At 56.5% G+C, this 14,246-nt stretch overlaps 1 long non-coding RNA gene across 1 annotated transcript in view; it reads left to right on the top strand.

The window, feature by feature from the left end:
• LOC148162953 (uncharacterized) overlaps positions 1-3,523 on the top strand; it is a 254,528-nt gene extending 251,005 nt beyond the window's left edge. The window contains exon 4 of the long non-coding RNA XR_015769416.1: positions 2,936-3,523. This is a non-coding gene — a long non-coding RNA (uncharacterized LOC148162953). The remainder of the gene's footprint in view (positions 1-2,935) is intronic.
• Positions 3,524-14,246: the final 10,723 nt, after the last annotated feature.

The following is a 14,246-nucleotide window of genomic DNA, read 5'->3' as shown; positions in this document are numbered from 1 at the left end:
CCGGGGACTCGGGCCCTGTCCGCGCTGACGGGCAGGGTTCTGCCCCTAGAGCCACCGGGTGCATCGAAAGCCCCGTGTGTGCCTCCCCCGGGGCCGGGACCTGCCTGTGGGTCAGACACCCATGTGGCCTGCTGTCCTTTGCTGAGAGGCCCAGCACCGGGGTTGGGGTCGGGGGGAGGCTGGGAAAGCCAGTGCCTACAGCTCGTGTGGAGCAGCCTGCTACTCAAGGGCCGTGGGAGACAGACAGACATTCACGTGGGACGTGAAGGGGACCCGGAGCTGAGGCCCCGTCCCCGCATCCCTCTGACAGGCTGGGAAGGAAGGGGGGCAGGGAAAGAGGGAAGGAGGGAAAGCCATGGGCGCCCATTGGCAAAGCCCCATCGGCCGGCACCAGGGCCAGCTCGTGTTCCCAGGGGCCGTGTGCTCGACAGATGCCCCCTTCGGCAGGTGACCGGGGTCAGCAGACGAGGCCAACTGGGTCCTCAACAAGCAAATCTCCCCCAGCGGCCCAGGCCTCGGACCGGTTGCTCCTGGTGGTCTTGGGTGGGGCTTCTGGGTCCTCTGGAGACCACAGGCCCCTGGGGAGACTCTGCGAGAGTCCTGGCCAAGGACACAGGGACCCCGGGCTGGCCCTGACGTGCCTGCGCCCTTGGCCACCGACCCTGCCCCCTGGGGGCCCGCTCTTCCCACCTGTCCCGCAGCGTGGGCCGGAGACCTGGCTGCCCCGTCCCTCCCACAGGCTCTCAGGGCCTGGCCGGCTCAGGGCTCTGGCCTCCAGGCCTGTCAGGGCCCCCTGAGCCACGCTGGGTCCGCTCTGGCTGCCTGAGTGATGCACAGGGATGGGAGGCCACGCCAGCCTTGGGCCCCTCTGCCTCCACCCCTCCAGTCCCGTCACCACTCCGGGGACAGGGTGCTCCCTCCCACTGTGGGGCTGATAAAGGGTATCATCCGCAGCTCGTCCTCCCCCAACGCAGGGCAATGCCAGTCCAAGGCCCCTTGAGCCTCCCCAGTGTGGGCTCCTGGGGCTCAGGGTTGGTCCCTGGGCAGTGTCCTTTACTTGTTGGCGGCCTCTTGTTCATTTTATTTTTAGCCCACTTCACCAGGCTCTCTCTGGCCTCAGCAAGAGGGGAGCGTGCCCAGAGAAACTGGTGGGCACATTAACAACGCGGGCAGGCAGAGGGTCCACTGAGGGGCTGGGAGGCCAGCTGAGAAATTGTTTGCTTAGCTTCATCTATTTATTAGTACGCTTGGAAACTGCTATTTATATTTTAACCCTCCAGGGACAGCCATGAATCTGTGGATAAAGAGAGTTGGTGTCTTTCCAGCCTTGAAAGTAAGAAATAATCAGTAGTTACAGACCTCGCCGAGACTGCCAGGGTGGGAGGCTGTGGGCAGCGGAGCCCTGAGTGGGGTGCCCTGACAGTAGCTGCCGGGGGTGGTGGGTGTCACCGTGCCCCCAGCCCGTCAGCTTGCAGGGGATGTGCTTTGTGACAGTCAATATAAGCCAAGGATAGAATAAGCCCATGAAAAATGTCAGGGCAATCATGTAAAGGTTTCACACCTGGGAAAACGAAGCCCCCAACACCCCCGCCTCCCCTTGCAGAAAGTGCTAGAGGCCCCTCGGAGAGTCAAGTGGCTAGGCTGGGCCAGAGCCAGGGCCAGGGTTCCTTCCCTCTGTGCAAGAAGGTGGCATTCACAGGCCTAGAAGCCCCCTCTCCCCTTGCCCCATCCCTGCAAGTGTCTGTGGCCAGCACTACACCCCGCCTCTGAGCAGGTGCAGAGGGCCCTGGCCCAGCTTCTGGGCAGCTGCGGGGCCAAGAGCCCCGTGGGGTCGGTGTGGAAAACGGGGCTAGAAGAGCCTCTCTTTGAGGGAGGGCCATTGCAGCTGAATCCACCCTGATCCTACCCCGCGGGTACTGCCTCCAGCACAGCCCAGGCTCAGGGCCCTTGTCACGTGTCTGACCCCAGCTTTTTGAAGCCAACTAAGAAAATTCCTAATATTAAGACTTTTCCACAGAGAGCTGTTTGGGTCTCAGATGCCCCAGTGTTTGGTCTGCTATAATGGCAGTGTTTTGGGATGCTTATCCATAAGTATTTTAACAATCTGCCGCGGCCTGCTTGTTGTTCTGGGAGCACTGGCTGCCGTCTCTGCAGACTAACGGGAGACAGTTTAAGGACATGTGTGTAGACATAACTGAGTTCTTCCTAGAGCAAGACTAGCTTGTGGGCATCTCAGAACCTAACAGGAGAAAAGCAACTGAAGTCCGCGCCCCCTCCCACGAAGTCTCTTTTGCCTGGCTGATGGCTCTCAGCAATGTGCATTTCAGTTCCTGGTGGGGAGGGCGTGGTTTGCTGTGGGGTTTGACAGTTGTAATGGTCCCGTTGGCCGAGCATTGTGCATTCCTGGCACCAGGCGTCCGCTGGCTCGGTCTTGGCCTTCGAGGGCACTGCAGGGGAGGAAGCCCTCCCCCCCACCCCTCCCTCCCTGGCCGCCGCAGCCCCTGCCTGGGCTGCACCCCGCGCCCCCCCCAGGGCACCTCTGCCCTGGCCCAGCCACCGCGCCTGAGGAGAACTCAGGTTTAGCTCAATTAATGTGTGAAGCCCATAGTTTACAGCTAAATCTACATACATCATAATCTAAAAAGCAAACATTTGCCTTTGATAGCTCTAATTTATGCATAGAATCAGTTTACTGTTTGCGTCTTAATTATTATTTTTTTGAATAGCTTGGTGGCAGAAAATCAAAGCCTGCTGAGTTTTATATTACAACTTATTTTCTTGTGTTTTTTCAATATAAAACATCTCATTAATACAGGTAATCTGGGTACTTTATGTTTCAACCTTTCATGCTCATAAAACAAACTAAATGAAAATGTAGCTAATCTGTACAGAAACTTTTTCTCCTGGTTTTTTTTTTTTTTTTTGGTCTCATCAGATACATCAGCAAATCCGTGGTGAGAGAGACTGAAACAAGAAAATGAAGAAAATTCCAGTCAGAGGTAGGTGCAAAGAGTTTTGCCGTCCCCAGGGACGTGAGTTTCCACGAATGTTCCGTTAACAGAGCTCCCAGGAGGGGCACCTTTCTTCTATTGGCCCTCATTTTCCAAAGTGTTTGTCTGAGGGCCTCTGCACAGTTGGATGAGGGCCCAGGGGCCAGGCAGGTGGGTCACAGGCCACAAGCCACAGGTGCAACAAAACCAGCGCCCGCCGGCCCGCAGCCCCGGCAGAGCCCCCGGCCAACAGCCTCGAAAGCTGCCTTTCTTCGGAGCATCCCGGCCTCGGCAGACGGCCGACTGCTGAGCCGGGACAGGCTAGTCTGCAGCCCCTCTGCGGCCTGTCGAGAAGCCAGGAGGTGATCCGAGGGCTACCCGACTCCAGATCCTTGGCTTTGGGCCTCCTTGGCGGGAGGAAACTCCTCTCGGACCTCCGCCTAGAGCTTGAAGTTCTTGGAGGCGCCTTGGAGGTAAGAGAGGGCGCTGGAGGCAGAGGAAGGCTCTCGGTCCTGGCCCATCTCTGGGCTTTGCAGAAGCATCTCCCCTCCCTCCCGAGCCCTGGCCCCGCCGGTCCTCGCGCCGGCCCGCTTTGGCTGGGGACCCAAATCACAGGAAACAAAGAGGCTATTTAGGTGCAAATATCCCTAATGAATAAAGAAAGGAGATTCATTTGCCAGATTATTTAAAGCAAGTTGTCTAAACCATTTCTCTGTAGCCAGCATGCTGGCCCCAGGGGCCCTGCGGCACGGAGCAGCCCTCAAAAGCCTGTCTTCGGAACCCCTGCTGGAACCAGTACCTGCAAGGAGCAATGGACGAGGAGCAGAGGGCAAAGCTGCCTCTCCCGCGCCGGGGGGGAAGCTCCCGGGATCCGCTTTATGTGTCTAGGCTCTTCGCAGCCAGCAGATTCTAAACCGGGGTGAGGAAGTGGCCAGATGGGACTGGAGACCCCGTGGACGTTTCCTAGCTGGCTGGGCTCCTCTCCGGCCCCTGCTGGCGGGGCCACTAGGGTCTCCGCTGCCCGCCCGGTGCTCTGCGTTGGGCTGCGAGTGGCTGGTCAGGAGCCAGGCTGGTGAGAAGCTGTGCTGCACTTGAAGGCCGCCGCGGCCTGGGACTCCTCCAGTTCGGCTCAGGAAAAGGCCGGGTGGAGGCAAGCATCACAGGGCCGGGCCTCATTTCCTTGTCTGCCATTCCTCTCTCTACTCCAATATTAAAACGTTTTGCAGATTCCACGTAACAGCTAGCGATACTTTTATTATCCGTCGATCAGGAACACAGAAGGGCGAACAGCCATGTCAATATGGCAGACGGCGCTTGGTGTGCACATGGCTCCGCGCGCTCCCGGCCCGAGTGGCCCCCGTTCCTCCACTCGGCCTACGTTCCCCGAGGGCCCAGTGCGGGCCAGGCCTGTGTTCCATGCTGGGCCCGAAACGACAAGAAAGACATGGCCCCTGCCTTCTGTGAGTGCACAGTCTACTAGGGGAGGCAGATGGGAACCGCGCATGGTCTTCGAGAAAGTACCACGGGGCTGAAACCCGGGTATCAGCAGGTTTGCGCTTTCTCTGAAGGTTCTAGGAGAGGATCCTTCTGCACGTCCTCCAGCTTCTGGGGGTGCCTTGGCTCGTGGCTGCGTCCCTCCGGTCTCTGCCCCCCCCCCCCCCCCCCCCCCCCCCCCCCCCGTCTTCACACAGCCTCCTCGTTCTCCTCTTCGTTGCTCCTCTTCTTAGGACACTTGTCATTAGATTTAGACCCCACCCCCACCCCCAGATAATCCAGGATGAGCTCATCTTGAAATCCTTAACTTGATTTCCTCTGCAAAGACCCTTTTCCCAAATCAGGTCACAACCACAAATCCTCCCTGGCCAAGTAAGTAAATAAATAAAAGCAAAAGAGAAAGAAAAGAGAAGAGAAAAAAGAAGAGTCCCATGAGAGATAATGTATATTCTTCCGTTCAGCCACCAGAGGTGTTTTCCCAAAGTCCAGCTTGGTCCCTGCCCTTACTCACAAGCCTTTGATAGCTCCCTCGCACCTGCGAGATGCTATCTGAGCCACTCAGTCTGGCTCTCAGCATCAGGTGGCCCCAGCCTACCTCTACAGCCACGCTCTCCCCACTCCCCCACCCATCCTCACGCACATCCATACCCCATATCAGTCCCCTTTCTCCCCAGCATACCCTGGCCTCCTCTGTCCCTGGGCCTCTGCTCACTTCTTCCTCACCTAGGATGTTTTCCACACCTGCTCACCTTCTTTCCACCTTTCCAGGCTCAGCTCAAACCCCACCACTTCCTAGAAGCCTTCCTAGCCCTGCAGAGCTGAGAATGACTCCCTCTGCCCTAGTCCCTTCCCGCGGGTCCACGGGTCCATTATCAGGGTGACCAGTTCTCCTAACTAGGATTCTCTCCCCCAGGGGATGGAGTTGAACTTGCCTTCCAGTCCCCGACACCTCGCACATGATGAGATACACAATGGGCTTTTGCAGAAGGGAATTGAAGGGGATGTGTGCATCTTACTGCTTCTTCCATTGCTTAGTTGGCAAGGAAGTTAACCAATTCCTAGAGCGGGGGAAAGGTAGGAAAACCAGCTGAAATAAAAGGGGTCCAGAGTCATCCCACATAGCACGTGGCTTCCAAAGTTCCTGACTCCCGCCCTGGCCTCGCCTGCTGCCCCTTTTCTGCAGGGTGCCCCCGTCTAGAATCTCTCAGGCACCCCCTCTTGTCTTGGCAAAGTTATCTTGGCACAAGGATTTGGGGTTCATTCTGTTGACACCTGAGATGAGTGCAGATCTTGCTCAGACTGCCCGGGGCTGTGCAGATGTCCCCCAAGCCCACTTCCTGCTTCCTCCTTGTTTCAACCAAAGCCAGACCTCTTCCTCTCATCTCCTCTGGCTGCTGCAGTGTAAGCCCCCCCCCCACCCCAGGCCATAGCTAGACATCATACCCAAACCCAACTCAACAGCACCCCTGGAGTCTGTGCCCAGAACCTCCCTGACAGGCCCTCCTTCTCAGGATACACAGCCCCGGGTAGCCATCCTCAGCCACCCCCCTCGAGTCCTGCCTACTCGGGGATTGGCTGGTTTTGTCCCCAGCTTCTTCTTGGCCCCCAGCCTCTACCCACCTGCTCCCATGGGAGCATCAGCCCAAGGACTCCATCCCGCCATTACTGCAGTGTGGGGAGGGGACAGGGCATGAACTCTGACATCAGTTCTAGGGCCACATCCCAGCTCTGTCTTCTACTTGCTTGTGGCCTGCTCTGAGCCTCAGGTCCCAGTGAACTCGTTCATTCACTCACTCACTAAAAAAATCTTTAGGGATGACAGGCATACTATGTGCTAGGGATCGAGGGTGCAGCGGTAAGAAGGACAGAAATTCTGCCCTCCTCTGGAGCTCACAGCTTGGTCTGGTGAGGCGCTAGACATGCAAATGATAATGATGGAAGGGGACCGGGGCTATGATGTTGGGGCCCCGTGCTGTGCTGATGTGAGTGAAGAGCGCTACCAATTTCCCACTCTCAAGCATGCTATTATAAAAACACAGCGAAGACCTGGGGGCTAAAGAATTCTGCAGTTGCAATAAAAAGTCATTTTTCCTGCAAGGATTTCAATAAGAAAGATTTTTTTTTTGTTTTTTGAAGACTAGCTGTGGGTGTATTTGGCTATCGCAAGCTCAGATAATCAGCTGTTCCTAATGGACAGAACAGACATGGACACCACAGAGCCCATCCTGAGCAGCACAGAAAGCCAAAGTCAAGTTTCTGAATCATCGAAATACTGTGTGTCCTCGATTTTAAGATGGTGTGATGGCTAAGATGTAAATAATTTTATAATAGTTTTCCCGGAAGAAATAAAGCAGCCGCAGAACTGCGTCGGAGGTGTCCGGGGCGAGTGGCGAGCGTCAGAGCGTTTACGCGGGAGAAAGCACGGACTCTGAAAAATTCTCTCGGGCAGCCCGCTTCCCAAGCTCCCGAGGCCTCATCCATCAGTCACTGGCGACACTTCCACCCTCCGCCACCCCCACGGCCCTGCTTCCCAGCTCCGAGCCCGAGCAAGAGCAAGCCACGGAATGCTACCCTGGCCTCCTAGTGGCGCGTTTCCGTCCCATGGGAGTCGCAACAGGAGGAACACTTGTGTGCCAAGGGGAGACGAGGGAAAGGATCCACCAGTGCGCTGACAGTGTCCCGGGGCTCCTGCTTTCCTGGGGGGCCAGCTCGGCAGTGTTTGGGGAGGGGCCGGGGAGGCTTGGAGGTCCTGGGTTTGGCTGGCCGCGTGGCATCCCTGCGGGGCCGGCTCCAGGCATCTCCTCTGCGTCAGAAATTTGTCTTCTCTTGCCTGAACCCATCGGCAGCCCAGCTAGTGACCCCCGACCTGTGCTGGTCTGCCAAGGCTGAGGCAGGCATGCGGTCCCCCTGCCTGGGCTCCCAGCCAAGCTCCCCTGTCCCTGCCCACTGGGGCCAAGGGAAGGGCCTGCTCGGCCCTTGGGCAGATGCTCGGAACTGTTAGCTTTGGGACTGGTGGTGGTTCCTTCTCCATTCCTCCTTCTCCTTCCTCCCCCTTCCTTCCCCCTCTCTGTGGTAGGGACACTGGCTTCCCGTGGCTGCCATAACCAATGGCAAAAAACTTAGTGGCTTAAAACAACAGAAATGTATGATTTATGCAGAAATGGATGGACGGATGCTCTTCCAGCTCTGGAGGCCAGAGTAGAAATTGAGGTGTCCACAGGGCCCTGCTCTGTCTGAAGGCTCCAAGGGAGACTCTCTCATCGCCTCTTGGTTTCCGGTGGCCCCTGAAGTTACTCGGCTGGTGGCTGTATCCCTAGTCTGTGCCTCCAGTTTTCATCACCTTCTTCCCTGAGTGTTTCAAATCTCCTTCCTTCCCTCTTGTTTAACACCTGTCATTGGATTTAGGGTCTGCCGGGATAATTTAGAACATCTCATCTGAGGATCCTTAGCTTCACTGCATCCACAAAGACCCTTTTTCAAAAGAGGTCACGTTCACAGGGTCCAGGCAGGCATATCTTTTGGGGGCCACGGTTCAACACGCGAGAGTATGAAGTGTTAGGATCCCCCGTCAACCCCAAGATCACAGGCCAGGCCCCCCACAGGACACCAGAGCGAAGTGCCCACAGCCACGACAGGAGGCAAGACCACAGCTTGTAGGACTCTCCAGAATTCCTGGGGAAACTGGCCCTGGAGTTCAGGTGACCCAATCCTAATCGCTTGCCTGGCAGGGGAACGGGAGACTCTTCCCTGAGGCCTCCCTCCTGCTTGTTTTCATCAGGTGTCGAGAGGGCGGCCCCTCCTGGCAGCCCCTGGTGACTTGGGCTCCCGCTCCTGCCCTTTGGGGCTGCTCAGACTCCTCTTGGGGACTCTCCCATTGTCCTAGGGGCCCGAGACACACACCAGCAGGAGGTAGCAAGCCCTGGAGCAGAGAGGGTCCCCGGCCTGGCCCTGGAACGAAAGCCCCTGACGACGGCATCTGTCACTTCGGGCCACTTCACTGAGGGAAAGGGGCCACAGTGCGCCTGATGGAGTGCGAAGCGCACACAGAGAGGGAAGTGGAGGCCTTTTGCAACCTGCACAGGGCCCGGCAGGAGGCATTCATTGAAATGCCGGGCCCTTCCTCCCACCTGTGTGGCCTTGGGGCCAGGACTGATCTGTCTTCTGCGTGGGATGGACTGACTGCCGCCCCGCCTGCTGGGAGAAGCTGGGGTGGGGGGTTGCGGCTGGGGAGAAACGGAGGGCTGGGGATGGAGGGCACTGGGAAGGGGAGCCCGTGCGAAGCTCAGCCCCCCGCACGCATTTCTGAGAACGAAGTGATGGAACAGAACATGAGAAAGACCATGTCTTTCACCAGAGGGGGGAGGGGACAACCCAGTGACCAATTTCGGTGATTAGCTGCAAGAAGAGGGCCCTTTATTCCAGGCGTGTGTATGCCTTTTAATTTCCTCTTGTGGGCTCCTGAGGGGGCCCAGTAACCATGCAATTGGTATTCCTTGCAGGCCTCAGAGGATGCGGGCACTCTCTCTCGGAGATGGCTCCAGGTGGTACGGGGTGCCACCTGCACTCCCCGCTTCCCGATTAAGTGCTCGGCACAAACCTGCACTGGGCAGGGGAGGGGAGGCGGCGGGCGGGGACCGGGCCTGCCCCAGGGGCGCAAGTGGGTCTTCTCCGGGTCCGGAGGCAGCAGCCTCGAGGTCCGAGTTGAAGTTGGCAGCTTCCTAGCTTTGTGTGAAACAAAGTAAAAATGTACTATTAGTGATAAAGGGACCGAGTCCCCTTAAGCAATTGAAGGCACGGAAGTTACAAAGCAGGCCAATTAGGGGGTGGTGATTTGCATTACAAGGAGAACCTTTGCTTCATAAAAGGAGTTCTCCAGAGGCAGCAATAGATGGAACCCCAGGGGGGTTGAAGATTCCATTTACCGAACAGGGTTTCCGCCCACAACTCCGCCACAGCACGCTCCGTGGTGTGAATCCAGCGCATCTGTAGTGACTTCTGACCAGCCTCCCGACCCCAAGATGTGCCCTACCGCAGGAGCCAGCGGTCCCTGTACTAGCTGGCACGCACACACCCCTTCTTTGCCGCGCCCTGGCACTTTCTCAAAGACAGACAGTGTAGTTCTGGCACATGGCTTTGGAGGTGAACATCATAGCAGCCAAGTGCCCAGGCCCAGGCGGGGAGGGGTTTGCGGGGGAGTGGAGGAGTAGGGCCGGCGAGACCTGAATTTCTGTCCTGCGGGGGCCACCTGCAAGTGGCAGGGCCTGTTCCTCTTCAGAGACTTAGTGTCCACATTTATGGAACAAGGGCACTTGTAGCTTCACCATTTCAGAAACTCCACTCTTGAGCCGTCTGGGTGGCCCCGGGGATGCCCTGGACCTATGAAGTGGGAGAGGGACATTGCCCTGGGTAACGCCTAGAATAAGGGTGGGGGGGAATGAAATGCATTTGTGAAAGTAGTTTAGAAATTGTAAAGCTTACAGATGCTGGAGACACGGAGGTAGGGTGGTGGCCCGCGTTCCTCTTAAAAGGTCATCTTAAAAGCCACCTGCGCGCCATCTCAACACTCAGAGGCTCTGAAACCTGCTCAGTGGATGCACTCTTCCGTTCCAGTCATTGCTGGGTGGAGAAAGCAAGCTCTTTCCCCTGCATGGTAAAATCTAGAGAAAAGTAGATCCCCAACAGGCAAAGCTTGAGTTTCACAGAACGTGACTGTGGACCGGAGATTGGAATACAGTAGGGGCTTAAGAAAATGACTTGGAAGTGCCCACTAGAAATAGAGTTTGGGAATAAAAATTAATTTTTCAGGGCACCTGTGCGGCTTAGTTAGTTAAGCCTCCAACTCTTGATTTTGGCTCAGGTCACGATTGCAGGGTCGTGGGATCGAGCCCCGTGTCGGGGGCTCCGCACTGGGCATGGAGGCTGCTTAGGACTCTTTCTCTCCTTCTCCCCGTCCCCCCCGCCCCCTGCTTGCTCACTTGCTTTCTCTCTTAAAAAAAAAAAATAATTTTTCAAACTTGCCCAGGTTCTGGAACTCACAAAGTAAAGATGCTGGGGTTACTGTGGGAGGCCGGGCGGTGGGAGCAGTCTCTTCTCGGTCCCCGCCCCACCCCCCCACCCATTGCTCAAATTGAGCCGTTTGTAGACACCTGAAGGATTCAAAGTAGTTCTTAAAAGTTCTGAAATCCAGGCGTCAACCAGAGAGTTGTCAGAGCTAGGAATATGAGGGCTATAAAATGAACCAGGAAAAAAGGCAATGGCGGAAGGACAAGAACAGAGAGAGAAGCTCAGAGGAGGGGAGGCAGGGAGGGGCGAGAGGAGAACAAATGCCGACGGTTCCTGGTGATTTTAATTTTCATGTCGCCAAGTGCCACCCAGCACCACCTACTGTGGCCACTGGGAAGGACCTCAGGGAGGAAGAATGTGGGGCTCACTCCTTCCCGAGCAGCCCGACCTGCCTGCTGCTGTTGGGCCACAAGGGAAGGAAGAGCCTCCAAAAGTTGCCAAGGGCCTCCTCTCTCCGAGGGGAATGGCTGGGCTCCACAGCCGCCGGAGCGTGCACGCCGCCCCCAACTGCCCTCGCGGACTGTGCTCACCTCGGGGCCACAGGGGCCTGGAGCCAGACAGAAGCTGCCTCGGGTTGGCAGGGACGCCCGGGGTTCAGTGAAGAAGGCGGTGCGGAATCCAGAAGTCACCGGTCCAGGCTCAGTCAGCAATGGACTGACCCTCCCAGCCCCTCGGGCCAAGGACAGGCCCCGACCTCCACGCTTCTAGTCCCTTCCTTGAAGCGATTGGGTAAATCATACGATGTGCCTCAAGCAAGGGACTTCTAGCTGGCGGCTTCCAGCAGCTTCCTGCTCCCGAACCACCACCGTCTCCCCCTGAAGTCCTCCCATCCTTCACCATTGACATTTCCTCTCCTACAGTTCTGGAGGGTGGAAGCCCACAGTTGCTCCCACTTGGCTAAAGTCCAGGTGTCAGTGGGCTGCTTGCCCCCGGAGGCTGTGAGGAGAGAACGCGTTCCCTCGCCCTCTCCAGCTTGTGGCAGCCACCTGCCCTCCCGCCTTCAGAGCCCTGCCGCCACCTTCCGAGCGCGGCCCTGCAGTCTCTGCTTTCCGCGTCACGGGGTCTTCCCCTCTTCTGTCCCTGTCAAGCCACCTCAGCCTCCCTCTTCCCGGGACGCTTGTGATGGCATTTAAGGCCCACTCAGTCCAGGATGATCTCTCCTTCTCGAGATCCGTAGTCACATCTGCAGTGTCCCTTTGGCTGTATACCATTCACAGGTTCCAGAGATCAGGACACAGACCTTTCTGGAGGCCAGTACTTAGCCTACCACACCAGGTATGGGTCTCTGGGCAACAAAGTCACCTCACCTCTCTGAACCTGACTTGTTTGCTGACCTCTTGGTTCCAGGAAGACAGTGGACATCCTGGCCCTTTATAAACCGTTCAGTGGAGACCAGCATAAGCGCCGAGGCTGGTTCTTCTCCCATCCTGTGAAGCCGCGGGCCCCTCAGTGCGGCCACCCACGGCCTTCCCAGGGATGTCGTGATGACTGCCCTCCAGGTCGAACTGGGTCCTAAGCCGACTGGCTCCTCCCACCCTGTCCCAACAAGCGACAGTGGAGAGTGGAAGGTCCTTGGGTGGGTGGCAGCCCTTCCGGCTTTGATCCCAGGCCCTGGCAAGGGATCGTCTCAGTTGTCCAAACTTTCCCTTCCCATTCCGCCGTGTGGTGGTTCCAGTGAGATCCACGTGTATATAAATAGGGTCATGAATGTAAAGCTCTGTTCTCCGAGCAGCGATTAAAGCAGTCTGATCTTCTCACCCCTTTGCTGCCTCTGGAACAAGTGCCCTTCGGCATGGGTGCCACCTTGGTCCTCTGCCAGTCGCCGTCCACAGTCGCTTTGGTGGATCGGGCCCTACCGGTCAGCCTCACCTGGCCAGCCTACCTGGGGGCAGGTCACAGTTTGTCCCGCAGCTGATAGGAGGTAGGTGAGGGACAGCAAGGGCTCTGAATAGAGAGATTGGTTAAAAAAAAAAAAAAAAAAAAAAAAACACCCTGGGTGTGTGGCCACAGTTGGCTCCCAGAGCTTAGCAGAGACCATGGAGATTACCAGCAAGCTTTTCAAGGGAAACGGTTGTCTCTCGACCCAAACCCAGGGAAGTCACATCTGCTACCACCTTGGTGGGTGGTGGTGGTGGGGGTGCTTCAGCTAAGCCTGGGAGAAGCCAAGAACAGAAAGACTCTTTCTGAACTTGGCCTTCCCACCGCCTCAATGTGCCAGCACGGACATGGGATGTTTGGGGAGCGGGCGTGGAGGAGGAGGATTGGGGGGGGATCTTGTTATGATTCCCCAGGACAGTGAGGCCGGCGGCTTCCATGTGGGCACTGCCCCGCCCTGTTCGGGTCTGCAGCCTCTTCCTGAGGGGCTCTGACCTCTTCGGGGCATGCCACGGCTTCCCAGGGTCTTCTGCAGCCATCCTCGTGGCTGGGGTGCCCTAAAGCCCTGAGAAGGGGCAGGGTGGTGACACTCTTTCCATTTTATAGATGGGGGGCTGGAGCCAGAGAGAAGTAACTTGCCCAAGTGTCTCTCTCTCTCTCTCTCTCTCTGTCTCTGTCTCTGTCTCTCTCTCTCTCTCTCTCTCTCACACACACACACACACACACACACACACACACACACACACACACACAGAACTGGCAGCAGAATCCCTCCTGGCCAAACTCAAGTCTTGGGATTGTTGGCCAGTACTCGTCCTCCGCCGTCTCTCTGAGCGCAGGACGCCGCCCAGCAGTGTCGGCTGAAGTATTATTGGCTTTTTCTCCTCTTGTCCTTCGGAGCACAATTCCACAGCATATAACCCTTTTCCACTGCAGAGCAGCCCCCGTTCAGAAAGCCCGCTCCGCATGCCGTGCCCAGTCACCTTGCTGTGTGAGTGGGTCATTCCGGCTCTCTAACAGGAAACGGAATATACCGCTTTGCACACCTGTTTGCTTGTTTCTATTGGCTTTTGCTTTGCTTCTCTTTGTGAACTACCTAAAGCCGTTCGGCACCAGTTACAGACCCTGCGTCGGTAGGTGGGCACAGCCATGGCTCTGGCCTGACCCCAGTGCAAGTAAGGATTCTGGAAGTAAAATGACTCAGTTCCCTCACGATCTGGAGGTGAGAAAGTGGCCCCCTCCCAAAGCAAGCTTAAGCATCAATGTGCAGACACCTTGCGGGGGGAGGGCAGGACACCTGGTCCAGGCCCTGGTCTGGTCGGGGGAAAGGGGGGCATCTGCCTTCTCTCACAACTGCACAGTGACTGTTTATTCTAGAGACTGTACAGGTGATATCACAGCAGCCTGAATCCACAGGCAGATAACAGGGGTGCAGCGGTCTTCTAGTTTTTTTAAAAAAGATTTAATTATGTATTTGAGAGAGAAAGAGAGTGAGCGAGAGAGGAAGACAGAGACAGAGAGGGGGAGAGGGGGAAGTAGATTCCCCCCTGAGCAGGGAGCCTGGGATCATGACCCGAGCCAAAGGCAGATGCTTAACCCCACTGAGCCACCCGGGTGCCCCACGGCTGTCTTCTTTTAAGCATGACATTAAAGAGATTCACAAGAATGTAAATCGATGTCCTCCTCGGTGGTCATTTTTGTTTTGGAAAATAGAGTTTCATGTTACTATGCAATGGGTACATTATTGTTACTTTGTGAATGAATTAATAAATATTTTAAAGTTTTCTCAGTCTCAATTCCTAAAGCTGTAAATATCAATACAGA

Source organism: Eumetopias jubatus, unplaced genomic scaffold, assembly GCF_037043125.1.
Source record: "Eumetopias jubatus isolate StellerSeaLion01/CBP00866 unplaced genomic scaffold, mEumJub1_p1.0 scaffold_11, whole genome shotgun sequence".
NCBI lineage: Eukaryota > Metazoa > Chordata > Mammalia > Carnivora > Otariidae > Eumetopias > Eumetopias jubatus.
This window is presented reverse-complemented; position numbering and strand designations above follow the sequence as displayed.